Consider the following 9,836-nt stretch of genomic DNA (forward strand, 5'->3'; position numbering starts at 1 on the left):
TCTGTACACCGTGGCCAACCACGCTTGGAAGCACCTCATGTATAGACGTGCATTTTGAACGACGGAGGTGCACGAGGCCATGTGACCTAGTATTTGTAGGCAGTCCCGGACAGTCACCTGGGGACTGATGCGAATCCTTGTGGCTAGTTGACTTATAGAATTGAAGCGGGCTGGTGGGAGATGCCAACCCCGTCCGGGAGTCGAGGTATGCCCCTATGAACTCCAGATGTTGGGTGGGGTATAATGTGGATTTGTTTTTGTTTACTTGCAGGCCTAAAGATAGGAAACAATCGATGGTAAGCCGTATGGATCGGAGAGCTTCGTTGAACGTTGAAGCTTTGAGGAGGCAATCGTCTAGGTCAGGCCTGCACAACTCGTAAAGTGGCGAGGGCCACATTACTCCAAAGAAAATAGCCGAGGGCCGAAAGCCCCCAGCCCCGCTGAAACCCTGCCCCCAGCCCCACCCAGCCCCGCCGAAACAGCCCCCCCAGCACTCGTGTAAGGCAGCGCCTCCTGCTGGTCTTCTTGGGAATTAGCTCATCCAGCCGTTGGAGCGCCCTCTGCAGGCCAGTGTTCCGCTGCCGCTGGCCCCATGTTCCTCCCAGACCCCGGTGCCCTTTGATCTGCCGTGCTGCCCCCTGGCAATACCCCCACACTCTGACTCTAGGTCTCCCCTCTCTGGGGAACCCCCAACGCTCTCCCCACCTCGCCTCAGTATAAGGCTACTGCCAGTCAGCAACTAGCCCCTGTGCCCTGGGGCAGACTGCAGTATAAGCCACTCATCACAGGCAAGGTTGCGTTTGGACCTGCTGCTTCTCTCTATAGCTGGGCTGCCCCTCTGCAGCCCTGGTACTGGTCTTAGGCCCTTAGCTAGGGCCACAGCTTGGGGGTTTTCCAGGCTGGAGCTCCCCAGCTCCTCTAGCCTTCCCCCAGCCCTGCTCCACTCCCAGTACCCTGCTCAGCTCCCTAGCAGCAGGGCCCTTTTTTCTCCAGAAGCCAAGGGAGACTTCATCTGGGCCTCTGGCTCACAGCCTTTTTATACAGGCCAGTTGGGGCCTGATTGGGGCATGGCCCAGCTGCAGCAGCTTCCCCAATCAGCCCAGCTTTTCCCCTGCCACAGCCCTCCCTCAGGGCTGTTTTAAGCCCTTCAGGGCAGGAGCGGGGTAACCACCCTGCTACACCCCCCGAAACATCCCCCACCCCAGTGCCGCCCGCACCACGGAAACAAACCCTCCTTCCCCAGCGCCGCCATGCCGAAACAGCTGTGGGCCGAAAAGGAAGGTTTTGGGTGTGTGTGATACTTTATTAAAATTTTTTCAAGTAAAGCAAACAATTTTTTAAATTATTTTAATTTTTTTATGAACAATGGAAAAATGAAAAAAAAACGGTTTCATTGAAAGAAAACATTTATACTTTTCATAATTATCTTGCAAATTTAATGAGAGATATTACATCTCTTTTCGGCAACAAGATCTTCCCCCCACTTTGTAATCGATTGTCCTGTTGAATGAATGAGGTGTGAATGAGGAAGGCACGGAAGGCAGCACCTCCAGACAGCTGCAACCCTTAGAGAGGGGATGGGAGCCAGATCAGGCCCAATGCTGCTATATAGAGATGCTCACCTGGATGTAATGGGCCAGTGGTAACCACTCCATAGTTCAGACTGATCACAACTTAAAACTAAGATCCATTTTTAACTTCCCTGTAACTTCTCTAAAAAATTACCAGATCCCCTGAGCTCTCCTAGGCCAGGTAGGATTTGTCTGGGAGGTTTGGTAACCTTCAGAAAAGGGGTTTTGCTTGCCTCTTCAGCTGCACATGCAACAGAAAAATCTCTCTCCCAATTGCCTCCCACCACTGCCCCCCCACTTGCCTCTTCAGCTGCACATGCAACAGAAAAACCTCTCCCAATTGCCCCCGCACCACTGCCCCACGCCCGCTTGCCTCTTCAGCTGCACATGCAACAGAAAAACCTCTCCCAATTGTAGGGTTACCATATTCAAACATTTAAAAAAGAGGACACTCCAGGGGGCCCCGGCCCTGCCCCAACTCCGCCCCTTCCCCGCCCCACCCCAACCCCACCTCTTCTCCGCCCCCATTCCAACCCTTTCCCCAAAGTCCTGCCCCAACTCTGCCCCCTCCTCTGAACACCCCACATTCCCCCTCCTCCCTCCCGCTCTGATCTTGGTTGGGGGTTGCTAAGTGCTTCCCTGCTCCCCACTTGCCCTGCAGCCTCTATGCCCTTGCCTGCCCTGCTCCTCCTCACCCTGCAGCCTCTGCACCCCCCGCCCCCGCAGCCTCTGTGCCCCCTGCTCCCCACTCGCCCTGCAGCCTCTGCACACCCCCCTGCAGCCTCTGTGCCTCCTGCTCCCCACTCGCCCCGCAGCCTCTGCACCCCCCCACCCCCGCAGCCTCTGTGCCCCCTGCTCCCCACTCGCCCTGCAGCCTCTGCACCCCCCCGCCCCCACAGCCTCTGTGCCCCCTGCTCCCCACTCGCCCTGCAGCCTCTGCACCCCCCCACCCCCGCAGCCTCTGTGCCCCCTGCTCCCCACTCGCCCTGTAGCCTCTGCACCCCCCCCACAGCCTCTGTGCCCCCTGCTCCCCACTCGCCCTGCAGCCTCTGCACCCCCCCTGCAGCCTCTGTGCCTCCTGCTCCCCACTCGCCCTGCAGCCTCTGCACCCCCCCGCCCCCGCAGCCTCTGTGCCCCCTGCTCCCCACTCGCCCTGCAGCCTCTGCACCCCCCCACAGCCTCTGTGCCCCCTGCTCTCCACTTGCCCTGCAGCCTCTACACACACACCTCACCCGGCAGAGGGAGAGCTGCAGGCTCCACGTTGACTCAAACACTTCCTCGCTGCTCTGTGGGGGAGGAGGGAGCGGGGGAGGGACTCTGGCTGCTAGAGGCCCTAGTGGCTGCGAGCGGCTTTCAATCAGGCCAGGCGTCCAATCAGCCACGCCGCACTCCGCAGGAGGGGAAATCCCAGACATTTCTACTTCATTAGAAATCCCCCCCTGGACGGCCATTTAAGGCTGAAAAAGCCAGACATGTCTGGGGAAACCCGGACGGATGGTAACCCTACCCAATTGTCCCCCCACCACTGCCCCACGCCCGCTTGCCTCTTCATCTGCACATGCAACACAAAAACCTCTCCCAATTGCCCCCCCACCACTGCCCCCACCCGCTTGCCTCCTCAGCCACCCCTCCCCTGCCAGGTCACCTTCCCCCCTCCCCCGCTGCTTGCCTCTTCAGCTGCACGTGTAACACAAAAACCTCTCTCCCAATTGTCCCCCACCACTGCCCCCCCGCTTGCCTCTTCAGCTGCACATGCAACAGAAAAACCTCTCCCAATTGCCCCCCACTGCCCCCCCGCTTGCCTCTTCAGCTGCACATGCAACACAAAAACCTCTCCCAATTGCCCCCCCACCACAGCCCCCACCCACTTGCCTCCTCAGCCACCCCTCCCCTGCCAGCTCACCTGCCCCCCCTCCCCCGCTGCTTGCCTCTTCAGCTGCACGTGTAACACAAAAACCTCTCTCCCAATTGCCCCCTGCTTGCCTCTTCAGCTGCACATGCAACAGAAAAACCTCTCTCCCAATTGCCCCCCACCACAGCCCCCACCCGCTTGCCTCCTCAGCCACCCCTCCCCCGCCGCCGGCTCACCTGCCCCCCGCTCGCCGCCTCAGCCCCCACTCCGGCTCCCTTGCTCCCTCGCTCGCCTCCTCAGCCCCCGCACCCCCACTGCCAGCTCAGCTGCCCCCCGCTCGCCTCCTCAACCCCCCCTCCCCCACCGACAGCTCAGCTGCCCCCCCGCCCGCCTCCTCAGCCCCCCCTCCCCCACCGCCAGCTCAGCTGCCCCCCCGCTCGCCTCCTCAGCCCCCCCCACCGCCAGCTTAGCTGCCCCCCCGCTCGCCTCCTCAGCTCCCCCTCCCCCACCGCCAGCTCAGCTGCCCCCCGCTCGCCTCCTCAGCCCCCGCACCCCCACCGCCAGCTCAGCTGCCCCCCGCTTGCCTCCTCAGCCCCCGCACCCACACCGCCAGCTCAGCTGCCCCCCCCGCTCACCTCCTCAGCCCCCCTCCCCCACCGCCAGCTCAGCTGCCCCCCGCTCGCCTCCTCAGGCCCCCCCGCTGGCTCACCTGCCCCCCTGCTCGCCTCCTCAGCCCCCCTTCCCCCACCGCCAGCTCAGCTGCCCCCTGCTCGCCTCCTCAACCCCCCCGCTGGCTCACCTGCCCCCCCGCTCGCCACCTTAGCCACCCCTCCCCCACCGCCAGCTCACTTGCCTGGTCTCTTACCTCCTGCCACTGGCTCACCCTCACTCTCCGGAGTCCAGCCTCACACTGGCCCCTTCACTATCCCGCCCACCTACCGGCCGGCCAACCAGCCGGCCAGCCAGCCAGCCAACCGGCGGGCTGTTGGCTTCCCTACTCAGCTCATGCGGGCCGCACAGTGAGCCCAGCTATTCACCCCCCCTGCGGGCCGCACAGTGAGCCCACGTGGGCCGCATGTGGCCCGCAGGCCGTATGTTGTGCAGGCCTGGTCTAGGTAAGGAAATATTACGACCCCTTGTTTTCTGAGGTAGGCTGTAACTATGGCTAGGATCTTGGAAAAAACACGGCGGGCCGTGGACAGTCCGAAAGGGAGAACCCTGTATTGGAAATGTGTGGAGCCGAGAGTAAAGCGTAGGAATCGTCTGTGGGATGGTTGTATAGTCACATGAAAATAGGCGTCCTGTAGGTCAAGGGCTGAAAACCAGTCGCCCTGCTCCAGCGCTGGGATTATAGTGGTGAGAGTGACCATCTTGAACTTTTGCTTTTTGACAATTTGTTGAGCCGCCTGAGGTTGAGGATTGGTCGCCATCCCCCATTTTTCTTCTCTGTTAAGAAATAATACGAGTAAAAATCCTTCCCTCTGTGTCGTTCTGGCACAGTTTCTACTGCTCCCAGTTGAAGGAGATGCTGCACTTCTTGGAAGAGTAGTCGCTCGTGAGATGGGTCCCTGAAGAGGGACGGGGAGGGTGGGTGGGTGGAAGGGAGGGAGAGGAAGGGGATGGCATATCCAATTGTAACTACCTCTATGACCCATTTGTCGGATGTAATTTTCTGCCATTGATGAGAGAATGGTCGTAGGCGGTGTCCAAAGATAGGTGTGCCGGCTGAAGTGGGAACGCTGTTTTCTAAACCCCCGACCAATGCTTCAAATCTGCCTATTAGTTGGAGGGGGTTGCAGCGCCCCTGTAGAGTTAGGATGACGACGCTGGAATCTTGGTCTTCAGCATTGTTGTTGCTGTTGTTGTTCCTGTGGTCTATAGGAATGTTGTGAAAATGTGGGGTAGCGAGGTTGGTGATAAGGTTGATATCTATAGTGTCATCTTCTGGTCGCAGGTGGCTGGAGGCCTAGGGACCGGAGGGTTGCTCTTGCGTCCTTCATCGAATGCAGCATGTTGTTTGTGGTGAAGGCAAAAAGTTTTTCCCTGTCAAAGGGAAGATCTTCAATGGTGCTCTGGACCTCTCGAGGGAAGAAGGAGGAAGAGAGCCATGAACCCCGTCGCATGACCACTGCTGTGGCGGTCGACCTTGCTGCAGTGTTAGCTACATTGAGGGCCGCTTGGAGAGCGGTGCGTGATATGGTTTGTCCCTCGGAAACCAGAGCTGTGAATTGTTGTTTCTTCTGCTCTGGGATGTGATCAATAAAATCCATGAATTTATTATAGTTTTTGTGGTCATATTTTGCAAGGACTGCGGTATAATTAGCTATGCGAAATTGTAGCGTCGAGGATGCATATACTTTACGGCCGAAGAGGTCCAGGCATTTACTGTCCTTGTTGGCTGGGGTGGAGCGGGCGTACTGTTGTTTGGCCCTCTGGTTTGCTGCATCCACTACCAATGAGTTTGGCGCCGGATGGGTAAAAAGGAATTCAGAGCCCTTTGAAGGAATGAAGTACTTCCTGTCCGCTTGTTTACAGGTAGGTAGGCTAGTGGCTGGATTCTGCCAGATGGATTTAGCGGGTTCTAAAAGGGCTATGTTGATTGGTAATGCCACTCTAGAGGAAGAAGAGGGCTGCAAAATGTCTGTTAGTTCATGCCGTTGTCCAGTGACTTCCTCTAAGTTAATTTTCAAGTCACCGGCATCTCTTTTAAAGAGGTCTTGGAATTTAGCATAGTCATCCGACGGGGTTGGAGGAAGGGGAAGTAAGGCTTCCTCAGGCGTTACGTCGGGCTCTGCTGGAATAGGAGCAGGACTCAGTTGCTCCTGGGAGTGTGACGGTGCTGCCTGGTATCTTATGTCACTGGCAGGTCCGTCATGAGGCGGTGCTAAACCGGTGTTGCGCCTGGTCGAAGTGCCGTAGCGCATGTGTTCTCGGGGGTACGATGCCCATGGTGCCCAACATTGCCATGGTGGTGGGTAGGGCATAGGTGGTGCCATCCAAGGGTTCACTCCCCATGGGGCAGGATCCTGAGAACAGGCTGGGGTAGTTTTTTTGTAACCCCTGTTGATCTGGGTCTGGGAGTCTTGATAAGGAGAAAAAACTGCCTGTGGATCAGTTTCCTCCTCACTGGAGGAAGGTTGTTCTGATCCTGAGTCCAGCATTGGAGAAAAACAGGCATTTATCAGGGGAGACTGCAGAATAGGTGAGACCAATAGATCTGCTGTCTGAGTAAATTGAAAAGGTGACAGAGTAGCAGCCGTGTATCCGCAAAAAGAACAGGAGTACTTGTGGCACCTTAGAGACTAACAAATTTATTAGAGCATAAGCTTTCGTGGACTACAGCCCCCTTCTTCGGATGCATCGAAGAAGCTTATGCTCTAATAAATTTGTTAGTCTCTAAGGTGCCACAAGTACTCCTGTTCTTTTTGAAAAGGTGAGGCTCCTGCGTGAGGTGAAAACTGTGGAGGAGGAGGTTGCCTTGAGGGAACATTCCTCTGAGCAGGGGTTTTTCCTTTGATCTCCCTGTCAGCCTGTGCCGCGGTTGCCGGTGCCGTGGTAGGTGCCGGGGCGGGGGGGGCAACATCAGCCCGCAGAGGGTTAGGCAAGGCTGGAAATGTCGGCACCGCGTCCGTCTCGGTGCCGAACGGTGCCGTAAACGAGGCAGGCAACTGAAAGCCTGAAGCCTCGGCACCGGAGCTTCGCGCCGCTGCCGCAGCCTGAGGAGGCTTTCCTGTGGTGCCTGAGGAGCCCGGCTCTTCAAAAGTGCGGAGGCGAGGAAACACAGGCAGGGAAACTGTTGACCTGCCTGAGGCACTTTTGTGCCTCACCAACTTCTTTGTTGGAGAGGGCTGCCCCTTTTTTCTAGCTTTCTTCAGTTTTTTTGAAGCAGGGGGGCTGTGGCGGGCAGTAGAGCTGGAGTCGGCGCCTGGGTCTGAAACTGACCCGATAGACTTCTGCAGGAGGAGCAGTTTCAGTTTAAGCTCCCTGTCCTTTCATGCCGTGGAACTGAGTTTGGTACAGTGGGCACATTTTTGGGAAATGTGTGTTTCCCCCAGGCATTTTATACAATGAGAGTGGCCATCAGAGAGCGGAATAGCGTCTTTACAGGTAGAGCAGCGCTTAAATCCTGTGGAGCCAGGCATGGTAGAAGCGGCTGCGGCTGAGAGAAATTTTTTTTTTTTTAAACAGATAAAAGAACTAATGAGCTACACTAACAAGAACTGACAACAAACTAACTACTAGAACAGGTAATTGTAACAAAGTGAGGGATTTCCTAACTAGTCTGCTGAGCTCCGTCTCAGGCCAGGGACGGTAGAGAAGGAACTGAGGAGATTGGCCACGCATGTGCACTATTATCCTAGACTCACTGCGGGGGGTGGGGGGGAAGGGGCAGCCTCTGCGCATGCGTGGCCAGTACGAGTACTGCTACGAAAAATTTCCGAGTGAAGGCGCAGGGACGCACCAACACCTAGAGTGGAGCACTCACAGGGACATCTCTCGAAAAAGAACTGTTGGTTACACAGGGGCTGTAGCGGTGGTCTCTGCTCCTGCTGCCTTTCCTGCAGCTCTACCATACGCTGGAGCATATCAGCAAGCTGACGCCACCTATCCTCTTCAGCCCGCCACTTGCTCTTTTCAGCCCGCGATTCAGCCCGCCACCTCTCCTCTCGTTCATATTGTGCTTTTCTGCATTCTGACATTGACTGCCTCCACGCATTCTGCTGTGCTCTGTCAGTGTGGGAGGACATCTGGAGCTCCGAGAACATATCATCCCGAGTCCACCGTTTTCTCCTTCTAATCTTCATTAGCCTCTGTGAAGGAGAAAGATTTGCAGGTGGTGGAGGAGAAGGGAGAGGTGGTTAAAAAAGACACATTTTAGAAAACAATGGGTACACTCTTTCACGTTAAATTTTGCTGTTCACATTCACAGCACATGTGCTTTCGTTACGAGGTTGCATTTTTCCTCTTATATTGAGAGCCTGCCGGTTTGGTGTGAGAGATCACTCACGCAGTGCCAGGCAACAGAATTCGGCTTGCAGGCAGCCATGGTAAGCCACAGTCTTTTGGCTTTTTTAACCTTCATAACATGTGGGAATGGTTTCAAACAGCAGCGCCCTCATTTTCCATACCAAGCACCCATTGGGTTGGCCATTTAAAATGGGTTTGCAATGTAAAAGGAGGGGCTGCGGTTTCCAGGTTAACATGCAGCACAAACCCAACTAACCCCCCTCCCCCCAACACACCCAATTCTCTGGGATGATCACTTCACCCCTCCTTCCACCATATGGCTAACAGCGGGGAATATTTCTGTTCAGCCGAGCAGGAACGGGCACCTCTGAATGTCCCCTTAATAAAATTACCCCATTTCAACCAGGTGACCGTGAATGATATCACTCTCCTGAGGATAACAAAGAGAGATAAGGAATGGATGTTGTCTGCATGCCAGCAAACACCAGGACCATACGCTGCCAAGCTTTCTTATGCAATGATTCCAGACTACGTGCTACTGGCCCGGCATGGTAAAGTGTCCTACCATGCCGGACGGAATAAGGCAGCCCTCCCCAGAAACCTTTTGCAAAGGCTTTGGGAGTACATCCAGGAGAGCTTTCTGGAGATGTCCCTGGAGGATTTCCGCTCCATCCCCATACACGTTAACAGACTTTTCCAGTAGTTGTACTGGCTGCGATTGCCAGGGCAAATTAATCATTAAACATGCTTGCTTTTAAATCATGTGTAATATTTACAAAGGTTCACTCACCAGAGATCCCTTGTGTGCCCTCAGGGTCTGGGAGCATGCCTTGGGTGAGTTCGGGGGTTACTGGTTCCAGGTCCAGGGTGATAAACATATCCTGGCTGTTGGGGAAACCGGTTTCTCCGCTTCCTTGCTGTGAGCTATCTTCATTGTCTTCATCATCATCTTCCTCGTACCCCTAACCCACTTCCCTGTTGTGTGATTCTCCATTAATGGAGTCAAAGCACAGGGTTGGGGTAGTGGTGGCTGCACCCCCTAGCATGGCATGCAGCTCCGCGTAGAAGCAGCATGTATGTGGCTCTGCCCCGGACTTTCCGTTTGCCTCTCTGGCTTTGTGGTAGGCTTGCTTTAGCTCCTTAATTTTCACGCAGCACTGCTGTGCGTCTCTGTTATGGCCTCTGTCCTTCATGGCCTTTGAGACTTTTTCTAATATTTTGCCATTTTGTTTACTGCTACGGAGTTCAGCTAGCACTGATTCGTCTCCCCATATGGCGAGCAGATCCCGTACCTCCCGTTCGGTCCATGATGGAGCTCTTTTGCGATCCTGGGACTCCATCATGGTTACCTGTGCTGATGAGCTCTGCGTGGTCACCTGTGCTCTCCATGCTGGGCAAACAGGAAATGAAATTCAAAAGTTCGCGGGGCTTTTCCTGCTACCTAG

This window comes from Chrysemys picta, chromosome 9 (assembly GCF_011386835.1).
Source record: "Chrysemys picta bellii isolate R12L10 chromosome 9, ASM1138683v2, whole genome shotgun sequence".
Lineage (NCBI taxonomy): Eukaryota > Metazoa > Chordata > Testudines > Emydidae > Chrysemys > Chrysemys picta.